Here is a 13,671-nt window from a genome sequence, read left to right as displayed (position 1 = left end):
GCTACTGGCTCTAATGATGTGGGTCTCTTGGAAATATCGCCATATGTTGTAACATTGAAAGCCAATGTTAGAATGCCGCGTATTCCCCAATACAAGATCTCTAGCGAAGGTGAAAAGGCATTGTTAGCAATCATTTATGATCTGATTGAGAAAGATGTAATTGAAGAGACAACAGGCAACGTTTGCAATAGTCCTGTTCTGCCGGTTTTAAAGCATACTGATCCTTCCCAACCACCTGTTTATAGGTTCGTGATTGATCTTAGAGAGGTGAATAAGATTGTTGTGCCACAGTTCCCAGTTATTCCTGATATCACTGCCCTATTGACTATGATTCCAGCTTCAGCGACTTGGTTCTCAGTGATTGACCTGAAGAATGCTTTCTTCAGCATCCCGATTGCCGAGGAGAGCAGAGATATTTTTGGCTTCAATCTAGGAGGCCGAAGTTTCCGCTTCAAACGCGCTCCTCAGGGCTACTGTGAAAGTCCATCAATATACAGTCAGGCTTTAAAAACACAGCTTGATACGATTGTTTTAACGGACGGCGCTACCCTTATTCAGTACGTTGACGATTTGCTGGTCACTGCAGATACCGAGGAGATTTGCAAACAAGCTACTTTGTCATTGTTGCGTCATTTGTGTGATCTGCACCACAAAGTCTCTCTTTCAAAGTTGCAATATTGTCGACAAGAAGTGACCTTCTAAGGTCACCTCTTACTGAAAGAGGGAAGGAAACTGACCCCAGAAAGAATTCAGGCCATTGCAAAATTGACTGTCCCAAGGACACAGAGAGAAGTGCGTGCTTTCTTGGGCATTACATCATATTGCAGGCAATGGATACCGAATTTCTCCTTGTTGGCCAAACCTTTGGTGGCATTAACTTGTAAGGGTACACCGAAACCCATTCCGTGGCCTGAAGAGTGTCAGAGAACTTTTTCCGAATTGCGCAATGCTTTGTGTTCGGCTCCTGTGTTGGGTACCTCAGACTACAGTAAGCCTTTTACATTGTATGTCCATGAGAAACAAGGTTGTGCATTATCAGTTCTGACACAGTCTTTTGGGGACAAACAGCATCCATGCGCGTTCTTTTCAGCAATTTTAGATCCGGTAGCTAAGGCGCTGCCAAGTTGCTTGAGGGCCACTGCGGCAGCAGCTGTTTCTATTCGACAGTCTGCTGGGTTAGTAATGAATAATATGTTAATTGTCATGGTCCCACATGCAGTAGACATTTTGCTAAACAGAACAAGGACACAGCACTTAACTAGTGCTCGATTGTCAAGTTATGAGCTGACACTGTTAGCAAGTCATGTACACATAAAGAGGTGCGATACTCTGAACCCAGCCACGTTATTGCCCATTTCAGTAAAAACAGATGAGGTCGAAGAACATGACTGCTGTTTTAGGACAGAAGAAGAGTCAAAAGGGAGAATAGACCTTAGGGACACTCCTCTTCCTGAATGTGATGGTACTTTATGGGTTGATGGTTCATGTTTCAAATTGCTGAATGGTGATACGACTGCAGCATATGCTGTGACGACGTTGCATACGATTGTTGAAGCTGCACGTATCCCACACAATTCAGCACAAGCAGCAGAGTTGATTGCACTTACAAGAGCATGTGTGTTGGCGAAAGGGAAAAGAGTGAATGTGTACACGGACAGCCAATACGCCTTTAGTGTGGCTCACAGTTTTGGACGATTGTGGAAAGAACATGGGTTCCTGACATCGCATGGTGCTAAGATCCAGCATGGTCAGTTAGTGAATGAGCTTCTCGAGTCACTGACCTTGCCGTTACAAGTTGCGATTGTGAAATGCAGTGCACACAAAAAGGTCACTGATGATGTTGGTCGTGGAAACGCGTTTGCGGATGAAGTTGCAAAAGAAACTGCAAGGAATGTAATGAGTCGTTTGTATATTGCAGGCCCTGCGAGATGGATTGGTGACGTTGGTATGTGTGAAGATACGATTGAGAGCGCGAAATCCATTCAAGCTGAAGCCACAGAGAAAGAGTTGAAGAATGGCGAGAAAGTAAGGGTAAATTGGATGCCAATGGTTGTTGGATTGAATTGTCAGAGCATCAGAGACGGTTGTTACCCGATGCGTATGTGAATGCAGTGGTGACAATGGCTCATGGAATGACTCATATCAGCGTGAAAGTGATTTGTAAGTTGTTGGCTCCAGTATGGCAAAATGCTGGGATCCCTAAGTGTGCAGAGAATGTGGTCAAGAATTGTATGGTGTGCCTGAAATACAATCCTGGTAGGGGAACCCCATCTCCAGCTGGTCATTTTGCACCTCCAACGTATCTGTTCGAGGTTTTACAGCTAGATTTCATCCACATGGAAAGGTGCAACAATCTGAAATACGTACTCATTGTTGTTTGTGCCTTTTCCAGGTGGGTGGAGGCGTATCCCCTTAAGGACAACACTGCCTTATCCACAGCTAAAGCCCTTGTCAAGGAATTCTTCCCCAGATTCGGAATGCCTAGAATGGTCTGGAGTGATAATGGGAGTGAATTTGTGGGTCGAGTGATGAAGAAAGTGTGTGAGGGGCTAGGCATACAACATAAGTTCCACGCTGCAAATCACCCCCAATCAGCTGGATTAGTAGAGTGCTATAATGGCACGCTAAAACTGAAACTGGCCAAGATTCAAGCGAGCACGGGTCTTAAATGGCCTGACGCCCTGCCCTTGGCACTCCTATCAACAAGAATGAGTGTTTACTCTAGAGTGGGACTTAGTCCACATGAAATTGTGTTCGGCCGCCCGGCCAACATATGGGGAGTGCCAAGGCCCACCACGTTTAGCGAAATAGAGCACCCTGTACTGCTTGATTATCTGTATGAATTGACGGCTAAATTGTGTGTTTTACACCAACAGGTCCACGACATTCTACCTCAGGCCTCTGAAGCTCCAGGGCATCCTATCGATCCTGGGTCCTACGTGCTGGTCAAGAATTTCCAGCGAACAAAGAATGACCAGCCCCGGTGGACCGGCCCTCATCTAGTTCTTCTCTCGACAAGATCTGCCATTCGAGTAGAAGGAAAGAAACATTGGGTCCACGGCAATCATTGTAAGAGGGTCCCACTGCCTCTTCCGTATGACCGGTGGGTCCAGGAGGGAATCGCTGACTCTGAAGCCGAGACTGTGCCTCGCTTCCTACCTTTTAGCGATGCACGTATAAAAGGAACAACTTCTGAAAAGGAGAGCGACAACATTTTGCAAGAAGCTGTGCCTCCGTCAATTCGATTGAACACTACAGAGCCTGAACTCTTATTCCAAGACCAGACAGCACCTGGCAGAAATTGTTACAATTTGAGGTCTAGAACTATGACTACTATGGACAAATAAAAATGTTTTCCTTTCTCCTTTTTGATTTTGCAGCTCTCCCATCCAAGAAACTTGCTCATTTTTGTTTTTTGAACCGCCATCCGGTTCTGCTGCTAGGGTCGCGGTTGCCACAGTCTTTGGTGTGCAGCTGGAGACGGTTAGGTCGACAGTTCTGGTTGGTTCAAAGGAGTCACCCTGGACTAACTGAAGCACTCTTCAGCAGAAACACCCTACCACCGCTGGCAGCAAATTAGAGAGGATGGAGTTTTCTGAGATGGAGAGACCTGCCAAACGAATGAACTTTAAAGACAAAATGTGTATATTAATGTCAAAGAAGAGATCGTTAATATGTTGTATTTTTATGTTGCTCGGTGTCATGATATTTTTAATAGGATATGTTTTATACACCTTTCAAGTTTCATTTGCACCCACTACACAGCCCATACCTCCTCCTACTGTTTCCTCACACTCTTTTCACCCCCTGCCCGAACATGAATCCTCTAGATTAGAATTTATAAATAACTTGTTCGTTCAGCTCCTACACCAACACCAGTTTGTAATGAACACAACAGATTGTTGGGTGTGTGGACTTATGCCACACACGACAGATAAAGGTATTCCATATTTGGTCTTGTCATTCAGCTACTATGGTTCTTTATGGGCATTTCAAACAGTGTTCATGTTTGCCATCGAACCATATCCCCCACGTTCCACAGGAAGGAATTCCAGCAACAAAGCGTTAGTAGTAGGAATTGCGAATATGAACAGAACAATTGACTCATACAGATCGATTCCTAGAGATGAGTTGCAAGCTTACGTTAGGTGGAATATAACAAAATATGGAGTTTCCTTGAGTGAGAACCAGCGAGCAAAGAAGTCCTCCCCAATTTGGATAGTACCCCATCAGGGTCACCTATGTCTGCAGGGAAATGGCAAAAACCCCAGAGCTCAGTTAGGGAAGAGTGTCTGTACCGAAACATATGTCTTCTCATCTCAGATCTACCCTTCATTCTTGGCAGCTAAGGGTACATATTTCATCTGCCATGATAGAGCATATACATGGCTGCCCCCTGACTTTTCGGGCACATGTTTTATCTCGTTCCTGTTGCCACCCACCTACACGGCCGCGGCAGATTACCATAGGACAAGGACAGTTAGGGGTGTTGCGAGTGAAGACGACACTGCGGAACTGGAGTTTGGGGATTTCGCAAAAGGTTTTCTGCCGTTTTGGGGGCCTATGGTGAACAGCAGGAACATTCGCCAATGTAAATGTAAATGTATTTGAGCTTATATAGCGCACAGCTACCCACAAAGGGTTTCCCGGCGCTTGCTTAGGGAACCCGTCCTGGTATTCCCCTGTGAGATAACCCCCGGCAGGGTATCCACAAGGTGAAAGCCAGGCATCCCGCCACGGGGCCGTTGTGGAGATTAAGCAAGCTATTGCCCAGAGTCGCAGAGTGTGAACCCGTGAGTCGAGAAGGCACCGGAGCGAGAATTATCGAGTCCGTGGAATTTTTGAGCCCAAGACCCGCCGAGGCGGGGAATTGAACCCTGGCCCAGGGCCGATCTCAGCTTCCGGGTCTGCCGCCTCTAACCCCTGAGCCACACTTCTCCACGCCAATTGACGAGGGTAGTTGAATCCACCGTGATTGAAACTGCCGGTGCCCTTAGTAACTTGACTGCAGAGCTCCAGTCGGACCGCCTTATGACTCTTCAGAACAGGGTTGCCCTAGATGTCACACTTGCAGACCGAGGTGGGGTATGTAAAGTGATCCAATCCAGTTGCTGCATCTTCATCCCAGATAAGGCTCCGACAGTATACCAGGCCATCTCCAAACTGCATAAGATCTCTGAATCCATTCGCGTGGATGAAGGAGACTGGTCCTTGATGGGGTGGTTCTGGAAGCTGATATCTGCCTGGGGATGGAAGATTCTGATAGTTATTGGGATGATCTTAGCCATCCTTTTTAGGTCTCGCCTGTCGATGCGCATGCGCATCGAGCAAGCGAGACTATGGTGGCTTATCCACTCTTTATCCAACTTGCAAGGAATCGTGGCGATTCCTTGCAGTGCACGAGAAATTTAAGCTCAATGCGCATGCGCATTGAGCTTAAAAGCGCGTGCACATGCCCCCAGCCGCCTGCCTTGCCTACTCTCCCAGCTGGTGCCGCTCCACCCCCTGCGGCATCAAAGGCTTTCACGGCCGGCCGGCCATGCTTTCAGTTTCACGACCGGCCGGCCGTGTGAAGCCCGCTCTCCCTGCTCCGCCCCCTGCTCCGGCCGAGACGCATTTCTCCTCCCTCCTCCCCCCTCCTGGGTCAGGTTACCCTGCTTTGCGTAGACTCTTTCAGGTACCGCCCATCCCGCACATGGAGCAGTCGCAGTCCACTGAACCCGTCACAGCTGTCGCACCATTTCCATGGTCTTCCACTGGCGAGCCCTCCCGGACCTTCATTTTCATCTTGGCCGCCTTCCCCTCACTCTGCTGATCTCAGTGGTTTGGTTTGTTTTACCTTTAAAACGTGGTTTAACCTATAAGGGGATGCCGGTTAGTTTGCATAGAAGCATTCGCCACCTTGCTTGTGTCTTGCATTCCATTCAATGTCTAACGAACATAAGCTTCGGTAGTTCTTATCACACCCCCTTTTAATACCTGCTCTGATAGTGCTTTCTTAACCCCTAATGCGGTTATTTTCACTGGTCATAAATGCACTTACGGTGGTGGCAGTAGGTCCAGTCACTACGGGGTTTTATAGACGTGCCTATCATCTTGAGTAATACAGGGTATCGTTGCAAGAAGCGTTTGTAATTTCATACATTCCTTAGATGAGGGGGGCGGATAATCTAAAAGCTGTGGTCTCCCACAATTTGAAATAAATACGTAACTATTGAAGCAGAGCTGTCCTGTGGATGGTTTATCAAGATGTATTACTTATTGGGGAGGTGGTAAGATTTGTCTGCATGTAAATGACAGGGGGTCTGCATGCGTCTTGCTCTTTCCACTTGCTGTAGATATCCATATACGTTTTGTAAAGCAAGAAGTTGGCTCTTAAAGCCTTCGTTCATCGACTTGTCTCGCTGCATGAGCCGTTGGTACAATATCTTGAAATCCACCGTGTTTGACCTGCTAGCCTACAGTATTGTATATCCGGGGGGCTGTTGATTTTTCTAACTTGTTTTCAGAGATATGGACCTGGAAACGAAATGTGTAGTGTGGCAAGAGCTTGCCTGACTTGGCAGGAAGATATGATAGTTGCGTGGGTAATGTCCACTGGTTCATTGATGGGATTTTTTTGCAAAGACCCACTTTTTTAATTTTTGATGGAGAAATTCAGATTACACATTTTTCTGTTAGCGTGGTTAGTTGGTTCGTCTACCAGGCAATTCCCTGATATTTTCATTCCTAGTATGGCAGTCACTGGTATCACCCTCAACCCCTCACCCTCACTCACCCTCAACCCCTCCCCCTCAACCCCTCACCCTCACTCACCCTCAACCCCTCACCCTCACTCACCCTCAACCCCTCACCCTCAACCCCTCACCCTCAACCCCTCACCCTCACTCACCCTCACCCACCCTCACCCACCCTCAACCCCTCAAACTCACCTTCACTCACCCTCAACCCCTCACCCTCACTCACCCTCAACCCCTCACCCTCAACCTCACTCACCCTCAACCCCTCACTCACCCTCACCCTCACTCACCCTCAACCCCTCAAACTCACCCTCACTCACCCTCAACCCCTCACCCACCCTCACCCTCACTCACCCTGACCATCACTCACCCTCAACCCCTCACTCACCCTCAACCCCTCACTCACCCTCACTCTCACTCATCCTCACTCACCCTCACTCTCACTCATCCGCACTCACCCTCACTCTCACTCATCCTCACTCACCCTCAACCCCTCACCCTCACTCACCCTCAACCCCTCACCCTCAACCCCTCACCCTCAACCCCTCACTCACCCTCACTCTCACTCATCCTCACTCTCACTCATCCTCACTCACCCTCACTCACTCACCCTCACTCACTCACCCTCAACCCCTCACTCACCCTCACTCTCACTCATCCTCACTCAACCACCCTCAACCTCACTCACCCTCAACCCCTCACCCTCACTCACCCTCAACCCCTCACCCTCACTCACTCACCCTCAACCCCTCACCCTCAACCCCTCACCCTCACTCACCCACCCTCAACCCCTCACCCTCACTCACCCTCAACCCCTCACCCTCACTCACCCTCAACCCCTCACCCTCAACCCCTCACCCTCAACCCCTCACCCTCAACCCCTCACCCTCATTCACCCTCACCCTCACTCACCCTCAACCCCTCACCCTCACTCACCCTCACCCACCCTCAACCCCTCAAACTCACCCTCACTCACCCTCAACCCCTCACCCACCCTCACCCTCACTCACCCTGACCATCACTCACCCTCAACCCCTCACTCACCCTCAACCCCTCACTCACCCTCACTCTCACTCATCCTCACTCACCCTCACTCACCCTCAACCCCTCACCCTCAAACCCTCACTCACCCTCAACCCCTCACCCTCAACCCCTCACTCACCCTGACTCTCACTCATCCTCACTCACCCTCAACCCCTCACCCTCACCCTCACTCACCCTCAACCCCTCACCCTCACTCACTCACCATCAACCCCTCACTCACCCTCACTCTCACTCACCCTCACTCAGCCTCAACTACTCCCCCTCACCCTCACTCACCCAAAACCCCTCACCCTCACTCACCCTCACCCTCACTCACCCTCAACACCTCACTCACCCTCACTCACCCTCACCCTCACTCACCCTCAACACCTCACCCTCAACCTCAACCCCTCACTCACCCTCAACCCCTCACCCTCACTCACCCTCACCCTCACCCTCACTCTCACTCACCCTCAACCCCTCACCCTCACTCACCCTCACTCACCCTCACCCTCACACAGTGCAATAGTTCTCAGACCATTTCAGTTAGAGCTTTTAGAAATGTTTATGGCTTTTTTTATTTGTAATACTTTAGCATTGGCTACAGGAAACAAAAATGCTAAACCTTTACAAAAAAACCCATAAACAATTCTAAAAGCACTAACTCTAATGGTGCGAGACCTATTGCATTTCCAATGCTTGTTCTGTTCTGTCTGTGTGTGCAGTGTGCTCCTGCAATATGTGGCCTCTGTGCTACATCATGTGTAAGGAAACCTGTATCAAGAGATGAACTAAGTAATAGGATGATGCTACAGCAACATCTCAATGACTTTATGAATATAGACCTGGACTCAGATTAGCGTGAGTATAGGTTATTGCCTATATAAGGGCAAAAGGAGGGTCTGTGGTACTGAAAATTCTGGACCCTGCTATTGTGTGGTACCGAAGCTCTACACTCGTGTCAAATATCATCGTATCATGACGATTTTGGTATTGGCAGACCGGTAATGATTGAGATACTATGCCTAAGCATTTGCGTCATGATCGAGTGACAAAATCACCCTGAAATCGTAGTATAAGTCTTGATCCCTCGGGTTCCATTTTGTGAGCGGCATCCATTTTGTGATTGCCCTTACATAGTCAAATGACTAAGGCCGATTCGATCTGAAAGGACACGTACACCTTTGCTGACTCCTCTGTGACCTGGGCGAGCTGACTCCACTGCCTCAAGCCAAACCTGTTCGGGCAGTTCCCATCCCAGTGGCCGAATGAGATTAGTATCAAAGCACAACCTGTCATAATCCGTTCATCGCATACAAGCTATGGCTAATCTCACACACACCTGTCCCTGTTTCTTCTTTATGACTTGTTTTACAAGGAGGAGGTGCCCGTTTTTAATGGGGGTCCGTCGATATCTGATGGAAGTTCTGGGCCTTGCCGTGTAATTTATCATAGACTGGACAAACTGAAATGTGGGCTTGTCATCATGACTCTGCTTTTTCTTTGTAGTGAAAACATGTATATGGTCAAACCGTAAAATAAGGAATGTTTGCCTGAAGCTTATTATTGTGTATAAAAGAGAAGGCTGGCTTTGTAAATTCGAGCAGTCTCCTGAGAACATACATGCTGTTGTACTTCTAGGACACCTGTTACTGGTTGCAGCCAATAAATACGATCTTTGACATCACCTAGAAGACTCTGTGTTTCTGTGGTCCGAAACAGGAAGGACTCGGGGTCTTTGGGTGTTCTCCCTGGCACCGCCGGGTCCATAAAAACCTGGTACCTCACATCACCGACTTCATCAGCCCACATGCCCTCACCTCCGATAACTACATTCTACTGGGAGACCTCAACTTCCAAATGGAAAAGAAAAACGACAGCAACACCACCACCCTTCTGGACAACCTGGCCAATCTCGGACTCAAACAACTTGTTGACACCCCCACCCCCCTGGCCGGACACACGCTCGACCCTTTATTCACCGCCAGCAAACACATCTCCTTCGATCACACCACAGCTCTCCATTGGACAGACCACAACTGCGTTCACTTCAGCTACAAAAAGACCAAGACCCACAACCTCCCACAACCTATTCCTCGAAGAAACTGGAACAAAATCACCACCGACCAACTCTTCACATCGCTAAACCAAAACCCTCCTGCCATATCATCGGACCCAAACCAAGCTGCCACCAAACTCACACAATGGATTACCCACAGCGCTGACGTATTAGCACCCTTGAAAAACCATCAGATCAAACAAGGTAGCAAAAAGGCCCCCTGGTTCAACGATGACCTTAAGAAATCCAAGAAGTTATGTCGTACCCTCGAGAAAACCTGGAGAAAAAACCCAACCTCTGACAACCTGACCACCTTCAAGGACGTCACCCGCAAACACCATCAATTGATCCAATCCACCAAGAAAATCAGCATTCAAGGATCGACTCGACAACAACACCCACAACAGCAAGGAACTATTCAACATCGTCAAAGAATTTACCAACCCCACCGCCGGTACCAACGACATCACTCCCTCCCAAGACCTCTGCGACTCTTTATCCTCTTTCTTCCACTACAAAATCGCCGACATACATAACAGCTTTGAAAACCAGTCCGATGAACAGCCCACTCCACCCACTTCCGAACCAAAACAGCACTCTCACAACCTTTTCGCCTGGAACCCAATCACCACTGAAGACACCATCCGCCTGATGAACTCCACTCACTCAGGATCGCCAACCGACCCCTGTCCCCACCACATCTTCAACAAAGCAGACTCCATCATCGCACCCCATCTCCGCAATGTCATCAACTGTTCCTTCAACTCTGCTACCTTCCCGGAAAGCTGGAAACATGCCGAACTCAGCGCCCTTCTGAAGAAACCCACAGCAGACCCCTCTGAACTTAAGAACTACGCCCCATCTCACTCCTCCCATTCCCTGCCAAAGTCATTGAGAAAGCCGTCAATAGTCAGCTTGCCGCCTTCCTTGAATCCAACAATTCCCTCGACCCTTCACCTTCCGAGCCAAACACAGCACCGAAACCGCCCTCATCGCAGCTACAGACGACATCCGAACGCTACTGGACAACGGAGAAACAGTTGCCCTCATCCTACTCAACCTCTCCGCCGCCTTCAACACAGTATGTCATAGCACACTCATACAACGCCTCAACAGCGTCGGAATACAAGGAAAAGCTTTGGATTGGATCATCTTGTTCCTCGCCGTAAGAACCCAGAGTCCACCTCCCCCCATTCAAATCAGAGGCCACCGAAGTCATCTGTTGTGTACCACAAGGATCTTCACTCAGCCCCACCCTCTTCAACGTATACATGAGTCCCCTCGCATCCATCGCGCGCCAACACAACCTCAACATCATCTCCTACGCAGACGACACCCAGCTGATCCTCTCCCTCACCAAACACCGCCAAAACCAATCTACACGAAGGAATGAAAGAAGTAGCCGAATGGATGAAGAACAGCTGTTTAAAACTTAACTCTGACAAAACGGAAGTCCTCATCTTAGGATCATCCCCCTCTGCCTGGGAGGACTCATGGTGGCCACCGGCCCTGGGTACAGCACACAAACCTATAGATCACGCACGTAACCTGAGCTTCATCCTAGACCCCTCCCTCTCGATGACCAGACAAGTCAACGCTGTCTCATCTTCATGCTTCAACATCCTACGCATGCTCAAAAAAAACTTCCGCTGGATCCCCACCGAAACAAGAAAGACAGTCACCCACGCACTGGCCACCAGCCGACTGGATTATGGCAATACCCTTTACGCCGGGACCACAGCCAAACTACAGAAAAAACTCCAACGCATCCAAAACGCCTCAGCCAGACTCATACTGGACATTCCCCGTCATGCTCACATTTCCGGTCACCTGAAGGATCTCCACTGGCTCCCCGTCAACAAGAGAATAACGTTCCGTCTCCTCACCCACGCACACAAGGCCCTCTACGACCTAGGACCCAAATGCCTCAACACACGACTGTCCTTCTACACACCCACCCGCCAACTACGATCATCCAATCAAGCCCTTGCCGCAATTCCACGCATCCACAGATCCACCATGGGAGGAAGATCCTTCTCCTTCTTAGCGGCCAAAACCTGGTATTCTCTCCCCACTCACCTCCGACTTACAAAGAACCACCTCTCCTTCAGAAAACCTGGCTATTCGATAAGTAATGCACCCACCCTCCCTCAAGCGCCTTGAGACCCTCTGGGTGAGTAGTGCGCTATACAAATTCCTGAACTTGAACTTGTCAGCGAGTGCACCTTAAGGTCATTTTCACAGGTCCGGACTGGCAGGCAGTTTGGTCTTGTGCTTGTGGCAGCAGTGGCACCTATATTTGTCTGACCTTAGCCCTGTTAATGTCCTGATGTGCAGTGTTACCCAACTGCATGTTGAGCAGTTTAATAGTGTTAACGGGGTCTTGTTTGCGGGGGCAGACTCTTACTCCCCAGCACCACCATGGATGGGACCCGCCGGCTGGAAGCTTCGATTTCTGCTCCTCACTCCATCAGCTCATGTCCACGCCCCCCTCTCTATTTGTACGTCTGACTATAGGTTTGATTGTATTCATGTGTGCGATAATTTGTGAATATGCGCATACAAATGTGTATCTATTTAATATGTATGTGGTCAGGAACACCCTTCCTCTGCACATCTGCTCTTTGGATAACTTGACTGCCTTCCGCAAAGCCATCAAAACCCATTTATTCCCCTCTCCCTAGTCCCCTTGGCCCTCCCCCTCTTCCCTCAGGTGCAGACACGGTCTTCTTAGCGCCGGGACGCCTCTTTGCTGGGGAAGCTGTCGCGCTCTACCAAATGTTAACATAACATAACATAAGCAAGTGTTAGCACGAAAGGTATGCACTAAAGCGGAGCCCGAGAAGAGAACTCCAGTCATATAAATCTGACTCTCACCGGAAAGGTCAGTGACAAAATCCGTCATGGAGAGCGGGTTAGTTTGTACACTGCAAAGGCATGTATGTGTGTTGATTACCAAAGACAAATGACCTGTTGTTACCTCACACCTCCATTGCATGGCCCTCTTCAGATACGGGATTGCAACAACATCACATTGGGATCAGCATCTTATACTATCATGACACTCGAGATAGGGGAGGTTGGGACACTGGGTCCAGTATTCACCATTCTGAGTATTCTTCACAAAGGAGGTTTGTTTCACTAGGACTGAAGCATTAATGATAAGGGGGCAAAGGAGTTCATCAACTCTTGCTCAGGCATTGTCCCAGGTGAGGGTTCAGGTTTGCCTGCCCATAGCTGCCAAGTTTTCAGATTGCTATATGTGACATTTTCATTATTTCATTGTAATTATAAGTCAGCCACCGCAGTTGTTTGCACCAGTTTTAAGATCTTTTTAGAGTTTCTTGATCTAATTTCTGACATTTTTGTGTTTCCCTTGTCACTCATAATTGCATTGAAATTTTGAAAATGTCATACATAGCAATCTGAAACCGTGGCAGCTGTGAAAATCGCATAAATAAATAAGTAGTAACTCGCAGACAGCAGCAGGGCGCCCGGAGCGGAGTTCAATGGGCACTTGTAGAGACTCGAAGCATCGACAGCCGCGCAATCAGGGGGTGCGTGTCCTGGGAGGGGGGGGGGGGGGGAGAGGGAGGGACAACGCAGGGGTTCATGGGCGAGGGGGGGGGGTGCGGGGCTTTGGCACCTACAGAGGGGGGCAGAGGAGGACAATGCGGGCACAGCACCGGGGGCACCAATGTGAGGGGGAGAGGCGGGGGGCTGCGGGGAGTCCATGGCAGAGATCAGGGGGGGGGGGGGGGGTTCTGGAGAGCGGCACGGACAGGCGGTGATCCTCTGCAGACAGGACAGTGCCCTCAACACCCCTCCCCCAATCCCCCCCCCTCGAGG

The sequence above is a fragment of the Lissotriton vulgaris genome, chromosome 1_1 (assembly GCF_964263255.1).
Source record: "Lissotriton vulgaris chromosome 1_1, aLisVul1.2, whole genome shotgun sequence".
Lineage (NCBI taxonomy): Eukaryota > Metazoa > Chordata > Amphibia > Caudata > Salamandridae > Lissotriton > Lissotriton vulgaris.
Note: the sequence above shows the minus strand (reverse complement) of the source record.